We start from the raw sequence: 26,409 nt of genomic DNA, 5'->3' as shown, positions 1-26,409 counted from the left end.
CCAAGGGATGTGAGAAATGTGGAAAAGCAGGACCGCCTAGAGGTGTGTGCGAGGGAGGATCAAACTGAGTTTCACCCTTCGCGAGAAAACAAAAACATCCTTACTTTTCAACAAATTCCTGCCAAATCTTACACACTTATAAAATCCTCCTCGTGGAACACCGATGCCGGGTTCATCAGGAAACGTGTTGATTTCCCCTCATGAAAGTGACCAGAAAAATAACAATGTCGTTATGTTCACTATGACTTACCATGCTTAATCCACGGCCAAACTGGTATTCTAAAAGTGAACATACCACACAGCCAGCACGATTCCACCTGCCCACAAGTCGCCATAAAGCTGGAGTGCACTGTTAACACAAACTCTGAAAAGTAAGGTTTTGATCAGCTGTTCTTACAATTAACCAAAACAAAAAATATAAAAGCAAATTGGCCACCAGCTTGTCTAGCATGAGAGACTGACAAGTGGCACCAAATCAGTATTGTTGGAAAGCAGCCCTATAAAGTGGCCTCCTTGACCCACAGCTGTCACAAGCAGCCAACTGGCCAATAAACTTCACAAAGAGCCCCTTGACAACTTGCTGTAGCTCCTCACTGAGGTGGAGATATCCATGTAGAGAGTTGAGATGCTGAACGTGTGAAAAGTAGGTGGATAAAGTGTGAGTACTGATAGCATTTGGAAGGGCAGTGGTATAGCTGTCATCTTCGTCAAGAATGTTCGCTCGAGATGTGACGTCACCAGCGACTCTCAGCTGACTGATTGCACCGGTTTGCCATGGCTTTGTTTGTGCTCTTGGGCTGTGCAAAGAACCATTTTATTCTGGGAAGGGTTCTAAACGTTTTAACGTAATCCTTTGGGAGTTGAAAGGTCTCCTAATATGTGAACAAAACAGAAGCAGTAGGTGACCTAGAAGGATAATGACAGATCAAGACAACCTAAAGTCAGCCCATGTTATTGCATGCATCCAGAGTCCTTTAAAAGAGGCCACTGATATTTTACAAATCTGTTATCGTCTATTCATGGCTATTTACGGCACCTGTTACAGATCTGAATAAATTAAGGCTTCTTCTGTAAATTTCATGAAGAGGGTTCCTTTGGGAACTAAAAATGGTTCTCCTATGGTAACGCTCTGATGAACCGCTTAAGAACCTTTATTTTTAAGAGTGGAGGCCAAAGGCCAGTAGCTCAAATAGTAGGCAGTCTGACCAGGAACTCTGACTACCGACTGTAGCGAGCAGCTCGGACCAGTCATTTCGAGAGGCCACAAAATAGACAGCATGAGGACCCAAGACCAGTGGCACTAATCACCTGCGTCAATAACATTTATTTCAATGGCACATTTTTCAATTAGAAGTGTAGTTCAAAGTGCTTTATAAATAATAACTGACAAATTACAATAAAGTCTCAGTCTTTTACCATAATGATTATTATGGTAAAAATCAGTGACCAATTTAAAAAAAAAAAAACATGCTATGGTCAAATAGTCAGGGAGCAGAGGAATCCACGAGCTCCAGTTGGTATAAGCCCTGCAGTGGAATAGTTAGTGAAGAAGTTAAATGTGCATCCCTAGAACTGTCTAATAGCTGTACCCTATGAAAGCAGCCATTCTGATCAATGCAGAGAAACAAACGTAAAGCTTACAATAAGCAATGATGCACAATTAATTGTACTCTTTTATAACTGACATGCTATGAATAAATTATAAAAAAACAATTCAAAATAGTTTTCATCATTTTTTTAATGCTCTGTATTACCAGCCCGATGAATAAATATGTTCCAGATTATTGGTGCATAAAAAGTAAAGCATTGTTTCACCAGTTCTTTAATGCTTCACCTTCCGAACTCTGAGAGAGCCAGCGTTCAAAGATCTGAGATTTCGATTGTGGATGTGGAAACACAGGTTGGGAGCAGGCGCTGATAGCAGGTTGCTGCACCCAACCACGTGGAAGGTGCAAATTTTTTCAAAGCCTTAAACATGATTAAAATTAATTTAAAATCAATCCTAAGGAGACATAGGCAGTCAGTGAAGCTATGCTAATAGAGGTAACATTTTTCAGGCACTTTTTTCTGTCTGCAACCTAACATTCATACTGCTGAATTTTGAACAAACTGCTGCCATTTGATCTGTCTTTTTGGTGGTTCTGATAGGCTGCATGATTGAAATAGGAATGGGCCATAAGATCACCTGGTCTGAGCTGTGGCTAGTGGAGCCTTTCAGCATCAAGCTCTTGATACATTCAGTCAATGACATCCAGCCCAGTCCATCCAACCTTTTCCACTGGGGAAAGGTTGAATCTCCAAAATGTCCCTTGTACCAGAGAAGGGGATTAGGGGTGTTCAAGCACATTCTGAGCAGTTTCCTGAACGCACTGGGTGAGGGGTGACAACAGTGGGTCTCATCTCTGCAATCATAACTCACTGGCAGTTGAAGGTATACTTGGAGAAGCAGTTTCCATTCCCAGCCAGAATCACAGAAGCCAACTTGAGGCCTGGCATGGTCTTATTCTTAGAACTATCCAAGCAAGGTGGTCATTCTGGAACTCACACTTCCTTGCAGGGAGAGGATGAAGGAAGCCCACGAGCACCTGAAAGCCAAGTATTTAGGGCTGGAGGAAGAGAGTCGCAGGCATGGGTGACACACATGGTGGGCTGCAGAGGCTTTGCAACATTGTCTCTGTGGAAAGCTTGCAATCTTCTGGGCATCACTGGTGTGGGTAAGAGTCAAGCCATCAGAACTATGAAAGAGGCAGCAGAAAAAGTCTCCTGATCTCTGCAGATTAAGAGGAGAAAACTATGGTCACCTGCTACTTGGGCACTAGCTACAACAACAACATTTATTTATATAGCACATTTTCATACAAACAGTAGCTCAAAGTGCTTTACATATTAAAGAATAGAAAAATGAAAGACACAATTATAAAACAAAATAAATCAACATTAATTAACATTGAATAAGAGTAAGGTTCAATGGCCAGGGGGGACAGAAAAAACAAAAAAACTCCAGACGGCTGGAGAAAAAATAAAATCTGTAGGGAACTACAAACTGATCACTCCTAGTTGGATCGCCTGGGTGAAGGTGTCTGATGTTGAAACGCCCAACACATCTGATGACCCCAGGCTGCATCACTGATGAGGTGTCCAAGTGCATCAACAGATGCGTATTGTAACCATAGGAGCGAATTACAAAAATCTGGTTGGCTAAAAACAAAAGCATGTGTTACACTTTCACACTGACAGGAAACTGCCTTTCTCCTTTGGACTTAATTTAGCCTTTGTCTCAGAAGTCTTGGTTTTACTTGTATTCGCCATTTCTTAAAGAAGTTCTTAATATGAGCCGTGTGTGTTTTAGTATGGCCACTGGATGTGGCGTTATCCACTGTTCCAGTTTATGTACCATACAGCACCCTGAGGTGATTTTAAGACCTGTCAGCTTTATGAAAATGGGCCAGGCTGTCATCTATAATGGGGATTCAGATTCACTGGCTAGAAATAAGTAGCATAATAATTAACAGCATTTATTAGGTTATTTTCCTTTTTTATGCTGTACAACTTTTCTATTGGTTTACTTTGCACAGCACCCTCTACACCATATCTTCCTCCCAGAAACTCGGTTCTTTATATGATGTAAAATATGAGACCTGTCAAAGCAAACTGTTAGACTTGTTTAAGCTGGCTAAAGACAAATATACATAATTTACTAAAGGGTTTTAAAAGAGATTAAAAACAGTTCCACACCAAAAAATAAACTTCTGAAGCAAGAAGCCATGAGAGGTAACTAACAGGAATCTAAAGAATCTAAAGAACAGGGAGAATGGGGGAGGGAATCCTGGGTAGGGGTCCCCAGGCTCCAGTCCTTGGGGGCCGCAGTGGCTGCAGGTTTTCATTCTAACCCTTGTCTTAATTAGTGACCTGTTTTTGCTGCTAATGAACTTCTTTTCAATTAATTTCATTTGATTTGTTTGTGAAGACTCAGATCATTTAATTGTTGTTTTCTTTCCTTAATTAGCAGCCAAACAATAATGAGATACTAAATGAGCCAAAACATAACCAGCAAACTGTGTCCATCATACAATATCTGAAAATAAAGAAAGGTGAAGGTCTCAGGAATGTTGATCTGCTCAGGTCTCTAAAACATTTTAGCAGTACTCTTAGAAAAGAGAAAATCAACCATTTTGGAAATGTCTGCTATTGCACAATGAGAGCAGCAACAAGCCATGGAATTAAAGAATGAGTTTAATTAACAACAATAATCAGAGCCTAATTAAGCAACTGGTTGGAGTGAAATTGGTTGGAGTTGGAGGGCCTGACTTAGTTGGTCTTCTGTTAGCTCACTCACTTCACAGTTCATTTCTGTTTGGATGCCACTTAATGAAGCAATTCAGAGGGATGATGAAGAAATTTAGTGGAACAAATCTTACAAAACAAGTCAATTTAAATGAAAGGAAATGAAGCTAATCAGCAGCAAAAACTGGTCTCCAATTAAGAAAAGGGTTAAAATGAAAACCTGCAGCCCCTGCAGCTCCCCAGGACCAGAGTAGGAGACCACTGGTCTAGGGTGTGTTCTCATGATCAATCTTTTTATTATACTTCAATAATAAAAAAAAATAACAGTCATGAAAAGTCAGTCAATCAATAATTCTCCAACCCGCTATATCCTAACACAGGGTCCAGGGGGTTTTGCTGGAGCCAATCCCAGTCAACATAGGGCACAAGGCAGGAACAAATCCCTGGGCAGGACGCCAGCCCACCACAGAGTCATTCAAATGACCTAGTCAAACATCAGCAGTAAAAGAAAGTAACAACAGACCCATCACAGCACAGGCCCCCGACCCTTCCCTCCCACAACCATCCTCTGAAATGGGTTTTTTAAGAATTAAAAGTTACCAATGCTGATATAGACTGGGAAGTCAGGCAGAATAGTCAGGTAAAGGAAAGAGGAAAGAGAAGATTCAAGGATCTAGACTAGGAACATGACACGGACCACCAGTACACCAGCTCCCAACAAAACATATGACAGCTTTCTATTCCCCAATATTGGATCCAGATAATCCATTGATCCAAGCCACCGAAAGCTGAAGAAGGACTAGGTTAAAGAAACCGGATTTCCTGAAATTTACAAAGAGAGGTTTCCAGTAAGACAAGCTAGACAAAGTAACCACTGCTTGATAAAAGTAAGGGTAGTAGAGTGGTCCAGAAGTAGAGATATATGAAGTAAAGTGGGATAGTAACAGAGGCAGTTAGAGACATCAGGCCAAAAAGCAGAGACTTGTCAACCCTAAAGCATATGAAGAAAAGTGCTAGGGACATTTAAGTGGCAAAGGTGACAGAGAGGATCAGTTGCTACATGTGTGGCATCAAGTTTACGATATGTGAGATATAGACAAAGTGTCTCAATTTCTAATTTCTGCTAGTGACACCAATTCCGATGAAGTGAGTAAACTTGTGGAATTTGTACATGACACCAAATTTGGAGAGGTATCAAATACTGAGTAAGCAGTACAAAAAAGAAGCATTTAAAATGGGCCAAACACCTGGAAAATACAATTAAATGCAGGCAAGTGGAAAACTGCTTCCTGTAGGGAAGCAAAACATTTATTATACAGTAAAAGCAAACCCTAGAAGGGATTTAGCGGCTTACGTTGACCTAACCTTCTGATCCTGCAGACAAAATATGCAGAAGCAGTTGGAAGTACAAATAAAATGTTAGGTTGTATTGTGAAGACTTCTGAATATAAATGAAGGGACATCATGCTCAGCCTGTATAATATGCTAGTGAGGCTGTGTCTGGAGTGGTATGTGCAGTTCTGCACGGTGCACAACAAAAAAGTCAGAGAAGAGCAAGCAAGTGCATCGCTCCATGGGGAAGAGGTCAAGTCCTGCGTTCACAGGCATGGGAGATGAAATCTCTTAAGCCTGTAACAGGACACAGGCAGAGTGCTCAGTGCTGCTGACTCACAAGTCCAGGGTTCAAATAGTAGGCCTGGGCTCCATGTGCACAGCACCTCCTTGGCTGTGAGTTTTGCTGCAGTTTTTTCACATCATAACATTTTGCAGGCTAAGTTAAATGAGTGAGTGTTTTGTGTGTGTGATTGAGCCCAGAGATGAAGTTGTGCCCATCCATGACTTGTACCTGATTCTGCCAGGATAGGCTCTGGCCAATGGCATGAATTAAAAAGCTATAATACTGAATGGGTAGTCTTGAGAATTCAAATCAACACAGGGACATCATCCAGGTCTGGAAATTCTCAAAGGCATCAATAAAGATGATTCAGCAGAACTCTTTCTGTTAAGTGATGAAAACACATATCATTGTCAATCAAAGAGATGACATTCCAGATGGAAATAAGGAGTCACAAAAAAGGTCATGCAAATATGGAACATTTTAGCAAGTTATGCAGTTAAAACCGAAAGAGTAGGTGGCAGGAATGTACCTTCAAGTGGAATGCACACCGCCATAAACCGATAGAAGGAGAAGAAGAAGAAGCACTCGTCATTTTGTGGACTGGTTGCCCAGTGTGCACATATGCTTCTTAAAGACCACATCTTTTCAACCTTTAGCTCTTCAAGGCTGATATCCCAACTCTACCTGAGTATGAAGACATCACTTCCGTCTTGGCCCCGAGGAGCACATCACTTCCTTTCCTGGCCCCAAGGACGACATCACTTCCTTAAACCTCCCTATAAAACCCGACGTCTTTCCTCCTTTGAGGAGTTCTGTTTTGGACTCAGATCTATACACAATTTTATTGAAACTTTGCCTTTTGCAGCCTAAGTCGAATACATGGGTGGCTGCCCCAAACCTTTGTCCTGTGTCAAGGATCATCATTTCACAATATACAGTATATGTGTGGGTGTGTGTGTGTACGTATCTCTCTATTATATAAAAAAAATCCTGGGACAAGACGAGACTTTTTATCCTGGGATGAGACGAGACATTTTCAGAAAGATAATTTCAAGTCCTGCAAGACAAGACTTTGTGCCAAGAGATTTAACCACTCCCGGGGCCAGAAATAAAAGACAAATTAGAACATTGTAAAGAGGTTCAAAAATGTTGGTGCGATACACATGCAGAGGTTCTTCCCTATGAAGAGGCGTATCCGTGAGAAATAAAAGATTTGTTATTTGGTGAAAGTAAAATACACAAACACTACAGGCAAAATATACAAATCTACAATAATCTGTTCACGTTCGCATCAATCATTGCTCAAAACGTAGATTTACACAATTCAGGACCATACGCTATGAGAATCTGTAGTCCCACAACAAACCACAATTTGGTCAGATTTATATTTATGATCACGGAGAAGCAACATAAAATTGAAAGAGTTAAACGATCGGACGTATTAGAAATTATACAGCCAATAATGGATGAAAAACCATAAATCAAAAAGTATCACACTTTACACGAAATGTATCTGAAAAACACAGACAAAGAAGTCTTCTTGGATTTCTATATGAAACTGAAAGATCACACTCGCATATACAGTATAATAAACCAACATGTGATGAATTGTCAGTGATAATAGTTTTGAAAGACAGAGATATCAAAGACAGAGTAGATATTCGTGTTTATCCAAAAGCACACCACGATTTGTCGCATGCGGCAGATCTAGGAAATGACTAGCGTGTTGGGCCCGCATGGGGGTTAGCAAGCAAAGAGAGCAGGGGGCAGAGCCCCCTAGTATATATCCCCATAAGGGAAGTTGTCTTTTTGCATGATGGTTTGGAGGTCAGAGCGCAATGTTTCTGTAGTTCTTGTGCGACCAGCCCAACAGACCCCAAGCTGTGGACCTCCAGAGCTCTACTCTGTTGAGGAGGTTGTTGCTCTAGATAGATAGATAGATAGATAGATAGATAGATAGATAGATAGATAGATAGATAGATAGATAGATAGATAGATAGATAGATACTTTATTAATCCCAAGGGGAAATTCACATAATCCAGCAGCAGTATACTGATACAAAGAAACAATATTAAATTAAATAGTAATAAAAATGAAAAAAAATTTAAATAAAATTAATGTTCGCATTTACTCCCCCAGGTGGAATTGAAGAGTCGCATAGTGTGAGGGAGGAACGATCTCCTCAGTCTGTCAGTGGAGCAGGACAGTGACAAAAGTCTGTCACTGAAGCTACTCCTCTGCCTAGAGATGACACTGTTCAGTGGATGCAGTGGATTCTTCATGATTGACAGGAGTTTGCTTAGTGCCCGTCGCTCTACATTATACATCAGTGATATGCCTGGTTATATTATGGTTAAGATTACTGTAGGACTGGGGGAGAATTATCTGACTTAAGTTAAGTAAACCAGGGGACAAAACCCTGCAATTCAATCCAACACCAAAGTGTGGAGCTGCAGCTGGACCCATCTTGAGCAGCCACCAAAGAACGTTATAAAAGATAGAGTGTAAAACCATTTCAGGTTCTTTGTCCTTCTGAGAATTCTTCAGGCTGTCTGTCCTTCTTGATACTGTACCTGCAAAGGCTTCTCTACTCTTCTGGCTGTTGTCATTTGCAATATTCAATGACCCTGTTAATGCTAATGACTAACTACCTGATGAAGCCTGCTATGGGACATTGATTTGAATTGTCAAGTGTTTACAGCCATTTTGTGAATATGCATAGCCTTAGATGAAATCAAGTTTGGCATTATCTCACTGAAACTACCTTGTGTTTACTGACACTAGATGGTGGATGTTCCTGTCTAACCCTGGTCTTGCAGCATAGGTGGAGAGATAACCTTGTTCAGTCCTTTCAGTGGGGAAACTGGGAGCAGACCCTGAGCTGTGCTCCCAGCAGCCATTGCTAAGGTACCCATGGGTGGGCATTGTGGGGTGAACAATGTTAATAGGCTAAGGTACAGTTGAAAAGAATTTCTTGTTTTTCATCACTACAAACTCTAGGAGGCCTACATGGTGCATTGAATGGACAATTTTAAGATAAAACGGTAAAACATCCTCTCAGTTTTGAACTTCATTCTTCTCATTATAGGTACACAATGCATCAAAGTCTATCCTGGAATGTGAACAAGGAGTGAGCTAACCCTGGATGAGCCACCAGCTCACACTCACACACATACTGACAGCTGCTTCTTCACAAGTTTGTGACATGAAAACATTGGGAAAGTTCCACAAACACTGAGTGGGTCAGCAGTTGAACTCAGACCCCAGGAGTCACAAGGCCAGTCCACGAAGCACTGTGCCGCTGTGCTGTCAGGGTGTCTGAACACATTAGAATGCAAACAAGCCGCTGTTTGCCTAGTTACAGCCTGACATTTAACGGTCTGCTAGCATCAAAAGGGCTTCAAGCTGACTTTAAGATGGTGTGCCAGGCTACTCTTTCATAAAAGGCAGCAGGGAAATTTTTAATTCTATTTATTTTCTCCAAATATGTATACACACACACACGACAGATAAACAAAAGGGAGTGGAAGACAAGCAAATCCTGTAAACAAAAAGAACAAATAAAATTGCCACTGCCATGCTGCGTCTGACCATAAGAGTTCAATGTCCCTGCTTTCTGTAGGGCATCTCTTCATTTCACAGTCAGTCTAGACTCAAGTTCCTGAAGAAATGTCTGTTTAAAACTTTAAATAATCCCAAAGTACTTCAGGGCTGATTAAAAAACTGGGATTCTCTATCTGACCCGGAAATGCTGGCAAATCATGTGGGAGGAAGAACAGAAGCCCTTCCGGGTCATGGACTATTTAAATGACTGCTGGAGACCCAGAAAGTGAGCTGGAGTCGGGAGGGGTGTGACAGACCTTGCTGGGAGGTGTGGAGGACAGATTTGTGATTATAATTATTTAATTGCCTGTTTATTGTGGCTGGGGTGCTTTTGAGGCACTGCTTAAAAGAAGAAGCATTGAAATACTTCTGAGTGCTTTTACCCTGTGTGCTGAGCGTCTGTATGTTGGCTTTAAGTGTCAACAGTGACTCCTAGCGTCTTACACCACATTAATGCTTCCTGACAGGGTGCCTCCTTATGGGGCACCCTGGGTCCTCATTCTGTCATTTTTAATAAAGACTCTTCCTCTCAACCCAATCTAGCAAAAAAAAATATTATAATAAAAATATGTAACAAAAAAACTACTATAGGTTAACACTAGTAAGGGTAAAATCTCGGTCAGATAGCCTGGGGGAATACAGGTGGGCTGAGATGAAATGATAATCTAGCTGTGGATGGAATGGGACTAACTTGGGCTGAAACAAGAACTGGTGTGAAGTAGGGAGTCAGCTCATCCTATTGGTCATTGGAGGACTGAGTTGTGGGCGAATAGGATTGGTGTGAAGTAGGGAGTCGGCCCGTCCTATTGGACTAAGACAATAAGAGGAGGTGTACAAAGACATGCAGTCTCATTCATGGAGGAGACCCAAGTCATCACTCGCTCCATTCAAAGGCCATGCTGGAGAAAAGTCACCCAGTAGCTCATTAACAGGTTCTAATATTTTAACCAACACTCATTGTATTCTGCTTCCTTATATTTTGGGCATATTATCTGTAATACATCAATAAATGTGCAACTTTTTTGTCTCCTGCTTGTTCTGGACAGAGATAAAAGGGTACATATGAGGGTTACAGCAGGGATTTGGGAACATTTTGTTAAACTCTATGTAATTAAGAGTATAAAGGGGAAAAAGATCTACCGTAGGACCATAACATGACAAAAAAAGCTTTAGAGCGAAGATTTACAGGGGTGAGGTCTAAGCAGAGCATGGAGATGTCTCTACATCTGACCTCAGGAGCTGCTCCCTATAACAAACCATCACTTTTTTAAAGCTAGAGTTTGGCGACCTGAGGAGAAATCACCAACAACCAAGTCAAAACCTCTCTTTATGCACTGCAGAACCCCAAAAAGCGTGAGTCAGTCGCATAGGTAGGAACCAACCCTGGCTGAGATGCCACTTCATCTCAGGCCTTGGAGTTACCAATCAACACAACTCACATGACCTTTGGGAAGTGGCAAGAAGCCCACATGGGCAAAGGGAAAATCCCAATATAATTTCAAAAATGATTTAATTCTTGGACAAATCATATTAAGTAGGAGAACGTTGCCTAGTGCCAGGTAACTAAAGTACAAATGCCCAGGCAATGTAATTTGCTACATGGTTCGGAAGCCTTTAAAGATCTCCATTTACTGAATTTGAAGTGCTATGCTACCTGCTTCCTTTTTGCAGTCACTTCAGTCTAGCTGACTTTTTACCATTGCTGTTTTTTTATTTGTGTTTTATTTCTGCCATACCGGATCTTTTTTTGTGACTGCTTTGCATGATTTATTCTGTTCCTGGGCAGGTGCCCTTGGCCTGCTAATATTGCTTCAATTCCTCTTCAGCTGAATGCTGAATTCACTTCCTCTTTCTCCTGACCTCCCTAGTGGATATGAGAATGTGTGACATGTGCACTCTGTCCTTTTTGATAAAGCGGTACTCTCAAGGCGCACTTTCATATTCTCTGAAAGACAGAAACATCCGGCCAACTCTGATATATTCTGAGGCAAGACAAGAAACACCTGGCAGGCCTAGATAGGAAGAGCGTCCCAGTTCTAGACTGGCAAAGCAGCTTAAAAAGCAGCTGCTTCTACTTAGTTGGCCATCCGGCTTTGCTAAAGTAGAAAATACTGGTGAAAAAAGGAGAAAAATGCTGCACAATTAAACACCAGCCATCTAAACATCCCATATTGTGCGTTTATTTGCATGAGTGCTGTCATTTTCTGTTTGTGGATTTTATAGGAGCTGCTTTTTTGTGTGTTTGGTATTAAAATCTGGCATAAAAATACACAAAAGAGAATACATTTGTGGTGGAAGAAATGGAGCCAGTCAAGAATTTAAATAAGGTAATGTATTTAACAAACTGACATTCTATCTATTCATTGTCTTAACACACTTATTCAGAGCAGGGTCATGAACCAACAATCATCAAGCACCAGTCCATCATGGGGAGAGCACAAGCACACACATGAGAGGCCAATTTAGTATCGCTAATCCAAACAACCTGCATTTCTTTGGACTGTGGGAGGAAATGGGAGTGAATGGGGAAACCCACCTCAGTTCTCCTTGGCATGGATTCCACAAGATGTTGGAAACAGTCCTTTGAGGTTCTGGTCTATGTTGATATGATTGCATCATGAAATTTTTGCAGATCTGCCAGCTGCACATTCATGTCTCCTGCGTTTTCACGTCCCAAAGGTGTTCTATTGGAATTGGATCCACTAAACTGGGAAGGTTACGGAAGAACACCGAACTCCTTGTCATGTTTATAAAACCAGTTTGAGACAATTTTTGCTTTGTGAAATGGTGCATTGTCAAGCTGGAAGAAGCCATTAGGAGATGTGTACCATGAAGGGATGCAAATAGGCTGTGGCATTCAATTAATGACTGATTTGCATTAAAGGGCCCAAAGTACACCAAGAAAACATTCCCCATACCATTCAATACACCTCCAATACCACCAAGCCCGGACTATTGACTCAAATCAGGTTGTGTGGATGTTTTCATGCTGTTGCCGCCAAATTATGATCCTGCCATCTATATGCCATAGCAGAAATCAAGATTCATCAGACCAGACTATATTATTCCAGTCTTTAACTGTCCAGTTTTGTTGAGCCTGTGCTTACTTCAGCCTCAGCTTTCAATTCTTGTCTGACAGGAGTGGAACCTGACGTGGTGTTCTGCTATTGTAGGCCATGCACCTCAAGGTTCAAATTGTTGTACATTCTGAGATGCTTTTCTGCTCACCACAGTTGTACAGAGTGATTATCTGAGTTACCGTAGTCTTTCCCATCGGCTCAAACCTGTCTGGTTATTCTCCTCTGACTTATCAACAAGGTGTTTCTGTCTACAGAACTCCCACTCAATGGATGTTTTTGTTTCTCATACCATTCTCAGTAAATTTTAGAGACTGTTGGGTGAAAAAATCCCAGGAGATCAGCACCAACAGTCATGCCATGGTCAACATCACTGAGATCACATTCTGGTGTTTGATGTGAACATTAACTGAAACTCCTGACCTGACTCATAATTGCGCTGCTGCCACATGATTGGCTGATTAGATAACTGCACGGACAGGCAGGTGTACAGCTGTTCCTAATTGCTATGACACTCTAGAGTTTCCACACACATTCAAGTGAACTGCAAGGGACTGTGTGTTGACCCCTCTTTTGTATGGCTGAGGGAAGTCCCTTGTGGTGATGGGCAGGTCGATTGCTTATTTGGAAGACATTCCCTTCTGTGCCATTGTGTTGTGTTTTTGCTACAGAGCTTTTGTTAAAACAAATCCTTTTAAAAAACGTTTCATCATTGCCCTTTTTATTTCCAACTGAGTTTTGATAGTCATTTCTCCACAGTAGGCATTTTACTTATTGTTTTTCACTTTTTGAATTTGAGACTCTCAAGTTCATAACGTAAATCAAATAATCCAATAGAACAGTCGAAAGCTGTAAGGTCAAAATCAAAGAAAACACAACACGTACAGACTCCAAGCAACTACAATGCACCACAGCCTGAGGTCGTCTTTACCTGGACTTAAATAGCAAGAGGGAGGTCTCAGGAGTGGTGATGTCAGGGTGGCCCCGCCTCATGGAGGTACCACCCAATGACAACATGAGATGAAACTACATTAAAAGAAACTGTACCCAATTACAGGAAAAACTAAATAAATCCAGCAAAACTTCAAAACAAGAAAAAGAATCCTGAAATAACTGTAGCACACCAGCAATGTTTTAGCAACATTAGATCAAGTCAACTCAAAATAGTGGTGCCCATGCTGAAAAAATGGCAATGTAGGAGAATGTCATCCATTTACAAGACATGTCATCCAAATGCAAGACAACACAAAAATGAAAATAAACCGTAAAACAAAACTTAAGTTCACTTAAGTGAAAGATGGTAGTCTTCAAGTATAAACAGGTAAGACGAGTGTCTCGTGGAAATCAGGGCAGATATTTGAGCTGCAGTAGTCCGCATCCTTTAAATCAGGAGGGTATGAGAAAGAGTGTGAAGACTTTCTTAGGAAACAAATAAATTCAATACTCCATGCAGGCTTTTCAGTGTTGCTCCATTTAGTTGTTGAATAACCGAGCCTGTTGTTGGGATGATCCTGTGACAGTGCTGCAGAGAGGACCTCCATTTCCAGCATTCAGCAGGAGTACACAAGGTCTGATGGGAGATCAGTGCACACTTTAAAACAAGCTGGCATTAAACTTCAGACTTCAGCGGGAAACCTAAATGGTTCAGGCAAAGCCAACAGCGGTCTTTGACCAATAGTATTTCAGCTGTGTGCGTTATGAAAAGCGTCTTTCTGCGTAATGGTGGAGTATTTCTTGTTTGCAGACTGCATATCTACAGTATGTATAGTACAATGCACATGAATATCTTAAATCAGGGATTCCCAAACTCGGTCCTAGGGACCCAATGTGGCTGCAGGTTTTTGTTCCAGCCAGCTTCATAATCAGTGACAACTGATAACACTGATCAAATTGAATTTGCTGCTATTTTTTTCCTTTTCTCTTATTCTGCATTCAGAAAAGCACAGCAGCATCATTTATACATTTATAATACATTTAGAAATATTTCTGTTTTTGCTATAGATTTAAATACTTGACACTCTTTTGTTGCTTTCATTAAATTTTGCCTTTCTCTGTGCAGTTTGCGCCCTTCATTGTGTCTTGATAATGACAATTAAAAACAAGCAGAGCAGACACCCAGGCAAACAACACTGAATCGTGAAAGGCTGGAGCTACTTTAGAGTGAGACCTGCTAATTAGTAAATAATGGATTAATTATACAATAAGAACACATGGAAAAGTAGAATGAAAATCAAGATAAAATGTTAAAAAGAAAGGAAAATACATTTTTCCCAATCATAACTGCTTAGTACATTTTAATATTTTTTTCTTTACCAAACTTACTTTTCTAATTTCTATATTGTTCCCAAAACACAGAATCTGGGAAATAACAGTTCACTTAATTAGCCCAGGAGTCCAATTAAAAACAAAAAACAGTTTGAGAACCCCTAGCTTAAATGATTCTCCAAATCTAATTTATTTTGAACTAGGGGCTTCCTCCTGCTCGCTTCGCTCACCAAGCCCGGCCTACGCTACGTTCCAGCCACTTCGCATCTCTGCCGCTCACGTTGTGAAGGGGGGCTACAAACGGTGATACAATGGGAAACAAATACAGTTTTTGTTTTTTTTTTGAACGTCCTCTTTGCTCGATCAGCTGCTGGCTTGCTGCTACTGCCGTGCCACGTGATCTGCATCTTGCATGGTGCTTCGAACATTTACAGCAGCTGACCTACTCTTTGTCTTTTACTTCCAAGCCCCGGCCATGGTTAAATCTCTTAGCACAACGTCTCATCTTGCAGGATGTGAGTTCTTGATATTTTTTAGTTTATAATTTAAAAATGGAATAAGAATCTGAAAATCTAACAACATCACATTAAAGTTCGATAAATTCTGAAAAGAATGATACCAAACATATATATGTAGGATTTAAAATAAGCCCGATTTAAAGCATGACAACAGTCCAAAGACATGCAGGTTAGGTGCATTGGCGATTCTAAATTGTCCCTAGTGTGTGCTTGGTGTGTGGGTGCCCAGGGTTTGTTTCCTGCCTTGCGCCCTGTGTTGGCTGGGATTGGCTCCAGCAGACCCCCGTGATCCTGTAGTTAGGATATAGCGGATTGGATAATGGATGGATGGAAAAAACTTGACATAAAATCGTTGCACTTTTAGGCTTAGGATTTTATATATAGAGAGTAGATTGTACAGTACCAGAGCAAGTGGTCCAGTATTCAGGTATTCAGCCAAAGGGACTCCACCGACTACCATGGAATATTTCACACACTGACCTTGAGCCTATCAATAAAGATGAGAAAATGCAGAAATAATGATTTGCGGGATTTGAACAAAAAAGGTTTATTATATTAATGCAACAACAGTTTTCCATAAATTGCAACAAATTGCAATCTCCAAAAAAACATTTATTTGAAAAGTTTCTGACTTCATACAGTTTTAAACCATTTTGTTTTTTTAAATGGGGTGGATGCACAACATCTGCTGTTGTGGGCACAAACTTTGCACTTTGCCAGTGGCTAAAGGATACAAAAAATAACAAGGAAACTTGTCCATGCTATTATCACATCCTGCATTGATTATTGAAACTAATCTTATATCATCACTTGCTCCAAGAGTCCTTACACGAATCAGCAAACAGTGAACACATAACGTAACACCCATCCTGCTTTGCCTTCACTGGCTTCCTGTGTCTTACGGGATTGAATAAAAAATTCTATTAATACCCTACAAAGCTTTAAATAGCCTTGCACTGGACTACACCAGTGACCTTCTCCATCACTACACTCCTGTTTGCCCACTAAGGTCCTCTGATTCAGGGAGTCTTGTGTTCCACACTAACCTACACTCTGTACATGACAGGGCTTTCAGCTTTATAGTGGACAGACTTTGGAATGACCTCTGGAAATTAATTAGATCAGTTGACTCAATTCATTCTTTTTAAAAACAGCTGAAAACTCATCTGTTCATGACAGCTGTTAACTTAACTTAACATTCTGACGCTTCTTTCAGTTTACTTCTTTGTCCAGGTGCACAGGATAATTTTGTGTTAGATCTCAAATTATGTAATTTGTTCAGTATTTTTTTTAGTATTGAATTTAGTATTTTACTCTGGTTTTTTCTCTTTGTTCTATCTATTGCTTTGTATATCCTGCATTTATCTGTTCTAGTGTTCTATTCAGAAAGTATTTGTGTCTAATGTTACATACACCCTGCTGTTGTTTCAGTGACTCTGTGAATCGCCTTGGGCTATATAAATAAAATACATTATTATTATTATTATTATTATTATTATTATTATTAACAGGTCAGTATAGAAGATGGACAGCCTGAGATGACTGCACCAATTCAGAAGAACTGAATAAGGATTCAGTTATATTAAAATATATTTACTGTAAATGCAAAACAGGCAGAATCAGAGGGATTTGGATGAATCCGCTACTGGCGCTGCCCCCAAAAGCTCCAGGGAGGGCTCCGAAGAGTAGGATCAATCCTCAAAGTTGGATGAGCACACATCAAGAGCACTAAGCCACAAGGGTGCCGATTCAGCTTCTGCCTCCAGCCCATTGTCACTTAAGCTGGTGCGGCTATTAAAAAATATCTGTACTTGTGAATGGATTTCGGGTGGTGCTGTATAACATAAAGGTTGATTGTTTGTTTTTTATGAGATATGTTGGGAGTTAGTAGAGGAACTGTTCTCACGCGCAGACCTGTCAGCCAAGTAGTTCAACAAAATGGGGAAGTGAGCTCCTTTGTGTTATAAAATAGGCTGATCAGATATGACAAGAAACAATACAGAAAGTGTCAGGTCATACAGAATGTTGGCCAGCAGGTCATTAAAGGCTGGCAAGCTAGGCTGTTACTGCACCCTGGCATTAGGTATCCTCGAAGTTACTGACAACCCTGACCAACGTCCGTGTGCAGGGGAAAAAAAAAAAGGGTCTTACTGGTAGGGTCATTGTTGTGCTTTATGCAATGAAGAAAGCCCGACAAACAAAAAAATGAAGCCTATCCCTATTGTTTAGACTTTCCTTTTGTAGCTCACAAAATGCCTGCATGAGTGTTTTGTGTGCTAAATGACAGGGTGTATCCAGGAAGTTACAAAAAGAATTTGCAGGAAGACTATAAGCTGAACTGAACGGAGAGCATGAGAAATCACTTTGTCAGGTATTTGTGCTCAATAAAGAAGTTGCTGAAGTTCTCTGTCAAGTCTAAAGGAGTTGGGGGAGGTTGTGTTCAGGCAGAGATGGCTCAGGAAGATGTACCGCAATGGTTTCCTGTCCTATTTAAAGACGATGACACAGATGGATGGTGGCTTACACATCATGGCAGAGAAGGTGCTGCAGAATTACAAAGAAGGGCCACGAGAATGTAGATAGCTAGCTAGAGATATACTAGTCATACAGCTAGAGAGAACTGCATAAGCCCACAGGGGGAAATTTGGCTTTACAGAAGCTCAGTAAATAATTATATTATGACAAACAACAAACCCCTCTGTATATATACACCACAATGTCTAAAAACAGAAAAATTAATAAAAAGGAAAACACTAACTATATTTGAGTCACAGACACATTTTCTGTCCACATAGACATCCAAAGGTGCAGAGGGGAAACTCAGACTAGATGATTTCTGACTCTTGTTTGCTCTTCCTTCCATTTCCATAGGGTCTTGAGGGCAGCATGTGTTACATTGTATGAGGCAGCTTTGATCCTGAGATGCTATGTAATGGACTCCATTAGGCTGCTGCACTTAGATGTGTATCTGTCAGTTAACTGGGTAGTCCGGATCTGTTAGCAATGCAATAAAGGAGGACCTCCTTGAATCCCTCCTTTTCAGAAGTCTTAGTGACCATGGACACTGTGAAAGTAGCATTTACATTGTGTCACACACGCAGCCAACAAGTCCTAAGGTGAGAGATATTTCGCGAGACAAAGGGTTGATTCTAGCTACTACTGCCTCTCTCTCTCCATCTACAGGAGCAAAGAAGAAAAACAATAATTCACCTACCCGACTTCCGGTTTCATAAAATGGCCACAATCCCAGGTCAACAATCCTTCGATGACATCACTTCTAGCTCCACCATCAAGATGTCACTTCTGGCCATTCCTGATGACGTCACTTCCAGCTCCACTGTAAAGACATCACTTCCAGCCATCTCTGATGACGTCACTTCCAGTCATCTCTGATGATGTCACTTCCGTTTTGTCACTTCCTGTCATGACCAATTGCTGCCACCATTTTCTTCTATATAAACACCATTATCGCCCATATTTGCTGTCGAATGTTTTTCTATTTTTGAATTCTTTGACCTCAATTTTGATATTGTTAGTCTGAGATTATACGGTGCAACTCCCCAAGCCTTATTGAAGTACTCTTGAGTGATTACTTCCATTACAGTTGTTATGCCTCTCAGGACAAAGCCAGACACAATGGCAGCCTGTCATGGAGCGCACTTGCCTATACTTGGACAATTAACAGCTTTAACAGTTGTTAGTCTTTGGCCCTTTTCAGACGGGATTAGTTCTACATCAGTAGGTGTGGTAATGTCAGTGGTTGAGGTAAGCACCAGTACCTTTCTCAGTTTCCCATAGGTAATATTATGCATGCAGATACATACCGTCAGTTCAGACAACATTTGTAGCCCTGATTTATAATAACAATATGTCCATTTGCACCTCCAAGGGGACCACCATACCCCTGCCCCTTAAACTGCCCTTTGATATAAATTGTGTACATCAGAGCGCGTTCGGACATCCGAGGCGATTCTCCACCCCTTGTTGTTCAACATGCACATCAATTATTGCCAGCAGTTCTTTTTTTTTTCACTTCTGGCACCGGACATCCGTAATTTTAGTCGTGATGGAATTTGTGACGGGACTAGTTTAACCTGCTGTTATTTTTGTGCACCAGAAGGTAAAAAGCTCTCTAATCTTTACTGAGACGTGAACGCACAGCCCAAAAAAAGTTACTGACATGAGCGATTTTGACGGGACTAAAATTACATAAATCCCCCAGTAATAAGTGCCTTACCCACCTCCTGGTGTAAAACTAATCCTTTCCAAATAGGGCTCTAGAAAAGTCAGATGAAATCAGAGTACCCAGGAAGAACACCGATATTCTTATATGGCTCTATTCACTATGTACACACTCACTAATTTGTAAATTGAATGTAACAGCAGTAAAACTTACAACATTTGCATACAGTATATAAAAATACACATATATAAATGGTTAAACATAACAAATTAATGCAAATGTAAAGTCCCATTCAGATATGATTTAATGTAGAATAAGAACACAAGGAGGCTGTAAAGACTGCACTGGTGTTAATTTCTAAAGAGCTGTGAGGTAGCTGCCTTAAATACGGGCATGTTGTAATGCCTACCATTTTCACGGCACGGATCCCACACCTCAGATTAATGGTCCGAGCGAGAGAAATGCATAGGTAGAGAAGGATACATAATGCACACCTCTGAAGAGTGCCTTTATTTCCCCATATTGTTGATGTGTTGTAATGATTTGTCATGTGCAGGTTCTTATCTTCTGATTCTTTGGGCTGACTGGGGGAGGTTCAAGTAAAACAAAAATAAAAGCAATCCATCATGGAACTAGCAGCATTTGTTCTTCGTGTTCTTCTTAATTTTCAGTCCTATATTTCAAAACTTTGACATGTAAAGTTGCTGGCATGGTGGTGTCGTGGTGAGTGCTTCACAGTTCCAGAGTCCTGGGTTTCTGTCCCAGCCTGGACTGTGTGTGTCCATATGGAGCTCACATGTTCTTTCCAAGTGAATTCTTACCCAGACACTCAGGTCATCCTCTCACAGCCCAAAGACTCGTGCGTTAGGTTGATCAGTGGCTCTAAATTGTCTCACTGTGAATATGCATGGGTTTACATGCCATGTGATGGAATGGCAGGTACAAAAAATCACCAGACAAGAGTCAATAGTGAGAAGTGAATGATGTGGCTATTGACCATTGACTGGGTGGGAGAGCAAGCCAGCATCCTGTGTTTACGTCAACGACTAAAGATAAGTCAAGCTTCTGCTGGCATGGCTTGTCTCCTGCCTGAAAATGGATTTTTCTGGAAACATACAAATAGGTATGTCATTTTGGACCAGGCTTGGAGGTTGTGTTGCCGTGTGATGTTTTACATTCTTCTTGTTTTCAATTCATTAATATTCTGTATGTAGTACTGTCATGTGTCGTGTATGTAAAGATGTGTATTGTACAGAATAATGGGTGGGCCGAGAGCCTCATTGTGCACTGGGTTCCACATGGTGACTTCTCTGGGCCATTAGCCTGCCTCCTTCAAGAACCTAATCCCCTTCTCTATATGGGAGTCTAATCTGTCCTGGTATGAGTACATATGGCTGTGTTTGTATGCAGTGTTACGCACAAATACCAATTCACGTATTACGTCCTTCATGATGTTTTTCCATATTTTTTGTAATGACTTCATAATTCTTTTAAATCTCTCCTGACCCGTACCTTTCAACACCAGAACCTTATGTGAGCTCCTTTTGATCCCTGCTTAATTCTCTGCTATGCAGCCAGGAGTGCCACCACAGAAACAGCCAGTTTTATGAGTCATTTCGGTGGATTACTTTTGTGCAAGATTTAGGATGTGCTTAGTCAAACAAGAACACAGCTATAACCCCATTAGAAAGCGTAGGTGCGCACACTTGCACAACAAACACATTGAAAGCTTTATTTCTTTTAGGGCTACAAAGCAATTCAGTGTTTAGTGCTGCTCCAGTATCTCACAGATCCAGCATTATGGATTCAAATCCAGCCCCCTGGCAATTTTCATATTTTCCCTGTGCCTGTGTGAGTATTTCTCTATGTTATCAGATCCAGCCAACTCAAAAAGTACCAACAAACTTCTTAGGTTCTTTTCTTAATGGAGGCAGGAAGAAGTGTCAAAACCAGCTGTACAGTTGTTACCTGCACGACTGTCTGCATTCAACCCTGCAGACTTCAAATGGCTGCTTGCTGACTGGGATGGTCTTTTATCTCCAAACCTTTACTTCGACCCAGTTTTATCGCCTTTAGGGGGATTCACCTGAGAGTCCTCAAGTGCCCTATCCAGATAGCACATAGACAAGGAAATTAGCAATTTGGCAATATTAGTAATAATTAGAAAATGTCATTGATTTAAGTTTTCACTAAAAATGATATACCAAAACCAGTATCAGCAAATATAAGCAAAACAAAGGAAAAATGCATTTCTAACTCTCTATTCCATCAGTGGGCTCTATCGAAAAATGTTTTTTAATTGGTGAATAGTCAACAGCCATGAAGTGCTACACTTATAGGCGGACACCGCACGTCAGATGTAGACTTCAGTGGGGATGATAAATTCAGGGAAGTGACTCCACTCCGTTGGGCCCCTGAGCAAGGCCCTTAACCTGCAATTGCTCCATCCTGGGTATGACATGCATCCAGCCCTGCATGTAGGTCCTCCAACCTGCAGGGAAAACTTGGGGGTCGGTAGCAAGACTGGCATTCCAGCCCCTGTAGAAAATCTCATACTGTTCAGTGTGGTGCTAAGGTGCCGCCTGCTGCACTTGGATCTCAATCTGGGTGGTTTGCCGTGTGGTGGGTGCAGCAATGCAATGTAATCAGCGCATACTCCAAACCCCTCTCTCCCTTTCTCTGTCTCTTAGTCCAGGGGTCCTCAATCACGGTCCTGGAGAGCCGCAGTGGCTGCAGGTTTTTGCTCCAACCCAGTTGCTTAATAAAAAGCACTTATTGCTAAAGTAACACTTCTGCTTCACTTTAGTGATTTTGAGCCCTTATTGCTTAATTTTGTCTTAAACAGCTATTTTAATTGCTGCTTATTATCAATAACATGCAAATGACAAGAGAGAGCAGCATTTCTCCATTTAGCTTAGTTACATTTACACCTGTGTGTATTTATCTGCACTATTGGGTTTAATTAAATACTTGGAAGAAAAATGAAGAGAAAAAAGTGAAGGACTGAGAATTACTCGTCCATTTTAGCCTTCAAATCATTTGCATGATAGAAAGGGAAAGAAAATCTAGGATATGAGAATGACCTGACATAGCAGAGTTAATTTAATTTCATAGCTTGTTAGTGCTTTATTGGCAAGAATTGCTTTCTAATTAAGCAACCAGGTCAGAACAAAAACCTGCAGCCACTGCGGCTCTCCAGGACTGGGATTGAGGACCCCTGTCTTAGTGCATTCATTCTGGCTAACGTTTTCTTGCACTCGAGTCCGTCATGGATGTGCACAGTCACAACTTTGAACTTGTGCTTTGTTTGCCTTGGGAATCCTATGACTTACAGGCCTGTGCAAACCGGCAACTGTGCACATCCCATCCCCAGTCAGATCCTCTCAATCCTACAGTTTTTATTCCAAGGTGTATTTCGTGTTGCATGTGGTGACGCTGAATTTTAAAAAAAAAATGAAAAAATAATTAAAGAATAAGCAACAAAACATTTTATAGCACATTTAATCATTTATGCTCAATTATCATTGTTTTTATTCATTTATTGTCAGTTTTGTGTATAATTTTTCATTTATGTAATTCTTTTCTTTAAAATTCCTTCATACACAGAAATGGTGCCAAGTGTTAAATTAAAATATGTAGAATGCACCGTTTCCATCTTTAAGGGTAACGCTAGAGCTATGTACCATTGTTTCTTTGGCAAGGCATCTGCGTGGCTTGTGCTCTCCCTGTGTCTATGTGCCTGTGTACATGGCAGGTTTGGCTCAGTGTGAATGAGTGTGTTCACTAGCACTCCATCCCACTCTTGAGGCCTCATAATTGATTTATACAAACCGAGTGCCAGGATTGCGCTGAGATGCAGATGCATGTCAGGAAGAGGGGAGATGAAGCAGGAAACCAACTTGCTGGAACACATTGCTTGCTACAGGGTGAGACAGAACTCCTGCTTTAGCTTATGCTGACATGTGAAATTTACAACGTGCAATGGTTTCCTTCTGTTTTGGTTTCAATTTTGCTTGTTTGTTAGTCAAAGATCTTCGCCTGATTGCTGACCAATCATAACAATGCCAATATCTTGTCACCCTGTTGTATTGTATGCTGCCCCAAGTGTGATGTCTAATTATTGTAAAACACCCTGTACTCACTGTAAGCTTCAATGTGCAGCAGATGTAAATAGCTGACTGGCATGACTCTGAGTTGCTGTGTCATCCTCACTCTGCACTGCTGTTATGTGGACAGTAATTTGATAACACCACCTAATAATGCTTGGAAGGGCTCTAGTCTTGGAGACCCCCATCTAGATCGGTGGGTTAGGAAAGGGACTTCTTCATGGATCCAGTCATTTACCACACTATTTCCAGTATGGCAAACTTCTAAATAATTAAATACTTTGTCATTAATAAACTATGATGTAAGCAATAACAAAGTCACCTCAAGACACTCCAATATTTCACAACACTATGAAGAGCTTTCTAATGTGTTTCATTGTCTTTACAGCAGCATTAGCACTGTAACATTCACCGGTTGGACCTGAGAGAGTGTCTGAAAGGATGTAACCAGCTGGTACAGTTAAGTATAAATCCAGCTTGGTGAGCTGGAAAGCAGACACTTATCTGTAAATGGTTCTCCACTGATGGACGTGTAGCCACAAGCAGAGCCCCAACAGGAATCTGGCTTGGATCACCTCATGGCACTGGGGATAGTGTGGCTTTATGTTATTGCTATGCCCAGGCGAGCACTGTAAGACAGAAATGGTGGTGTGAATGTGCAGGCAGAGGATGAGGCAGAGGAGAGCTGCCACTACTACTTGAGTTCTCAAGAGTGTAAAGTACATTCCCCCATCTCTAACCCCCCCGCCTTACCATTTTTTACAGTTGTGGGATAAGGCCCCGACCCAACACAGACTGACAAAGGAGGCACAAGTAAAAATATGCCATGCAGCTCCTCCTCGCCACAGAGCCCAACAGGGCTGAGCCCTGAAGTCCCACGCCTGTGGCCCCAATGTAACCCAGGAGGGCTGCCACCACGCGTTCTGGGGGACGTAGTGTGCATCCCATGGCTGCTCCCCCGGACCCAGTGTCAAAGGGGCGTCCCAACCAGGCATGGGTCCTGGCCGTCCACTGCACAGTACACATATATATATACAGTATATATATATATATATATTTTATACACATTGTATTGTATATGACAAATAGGTAATGAAACTTTTCAGTTAAGGAAGATGTTAGTTTCAAGGTATGGTAGGTATACTCGCTAATAGTGCTGGAGATGTTGATTAGCCCATGCAAGCAAGAGTTTCACTGTTTGTGACAACAGTGAACCCTATAAACCTATCTATCCATCTTCTATACCTATTTCTACTGGTCAGGGCTTTGGAAAGGCACAGCTTGGGCTTGACCGCAGTGCTCACAGTCACATGCTGTACACTCTGGGCCAATTTAGAGTGACAAGTCAATATGAAGACAACTCTTAAGATGGAAGAAGAAACCCACCTAACCTGGGGCCTCCGAAAACTGCGCTCTGGCACACAACAATGCTGGCTTTAATATTTCTTATACTATAAAATCTAAAAAGGTCAACTTTACTCAAAAACAAGGAGCATGGAAAGAGAGGATACTCAAATCATAATGTCCACCCAGTCAATTTCAAATAAAGCAATGGCATGGGCACCCCGTTCTGTATTGTGTCACCTGGGTCCACATGACCCCAAACTGGATGAATCGATTAGGAAATGAATGGTTGGAGGGTGATAAATGAAAGATGCACTGCAAGGCTAGAGCATCCTATCTCAGAGGGCTCTAGTGACTTCAGGTTTTCATCTGAGGTTAAACCCTCAATTAATGTTATTTTCCTATGATATTCAGCAAGGTGTCATTTTGGTGGACGTCATCCACTTGCACATATATGTGACTGGCTGCCTTCATTTTATCTTCTTTTTTTTTGCTTAACCAGCAGCCTATTAATAAGAAGGCCTTAATAACAAGGAGATCAACAGCTAAACATCTATTTAAGCCCAATGAGTGCTTCTTATGCTGAGGCTTTTTTAATAAAGTATTCACAAATGGAGGATCTTGTTGCACTAATCTGCGCAGTTCTACAGTCCATTCTTTTTTATTTTCTCATGACAGACTTGTAGGAATTTCTAACATTGTACAGCGAAGGCAGGACGAAGCTGTGAAACTAAATGTTACTCCATTCATACAAGAATTGACATCTAGTTAAGAAGTGAGCTGGGAAGGAAACCTGAAAGCAGTGTGATCCTCCAGGACCAAGGCTGTCATTCACTGTAATAAATAGTGAAATACAATAGACAGTAATCGCTCATTCACTGATTTTCTTAATAAAGCTGAAGCACACTGGGAGCTGAAGCCTAACCTGACAGCATCAACAGCAAAGCAGAAACCAAACCCCGGATACGCTGCCAGTCAGCTGATTAGAGGTCAGACTCACATTGGCAGAGTGTCAGGTGTTCGTGATGTGAAAGGAGAAATTAGGTACCCATGCAGAAATAATGGGGGCATCACCCAGTAGCTAGTCCAACCTGCATTGTGAGGGTGCTGTGCTAACCATGAAACATTATGCTTTATCCTGCCTTCAGTGGAAAAGGAAAAACAGAAAAAATGAACAAAATGCTTAATACGACGGAGGTAGAATGGTAGGACAACATTTAGCACTGGTGCCTCAGAGACTTGGGTCCAAACCTTGTGTGGAGTTTGAATGTTCTCCCTTTGACTTTCTATGAATGCCCTTATTTCTTACCAGATCTGTGTTCCATGCACTGGTTTTAATGGTGACACCAAACTGACCCTCTGCATACAAGATCTTCCTTCCAGAGTTGGATTCTGTTTAGTTCCTTGGAG

General features: G+C 41.2%; 1 long non-coding RNA gene across 2 annotated transcripts; it reads right to left on the bottom strand.

Moving 5' to 3' along the window:
• Positions 1-1,762: 1,762 nt before the first annotated feature.
• Positions 1,763-26,409, bottom strand: LOC120542948. Of its 2 annotated transcripts, none has more exons than XR_005636263.1 (3): positions 26,309-26,409; positions 15,770-15,853; positions 1,763-2,770 (listed from the first exon to the last, which is right to left on the bottom strand). It is a non-coding gene; the product is annotated as an uncharacterized LOC120542948 (long non-coding RNA). The 2 variants fall into 2 exon arrangements; XR_005636262.1 differs by lacking the exon at positions 26,309-26,409 and adding an exon at positions 18,581-18,692.

Source organism: Polypterus senegalus, chromosome 13 (assembly GCF_016835505.1).
Source record: "Polypterus senegalus isolate Bchr_013 chromosome 13, ASM1683550v1, whole genome shotgun sequence".
Lineage (NCBI taxonomy): Eukaryota > Metazoa > Chordata > Cladistia > Polypteriformes > Polypteridae > Polypterus > Polypterus senegalus.
This window is presented reverse-complemented; position numbering and strand designations above follow the sequence as displayed.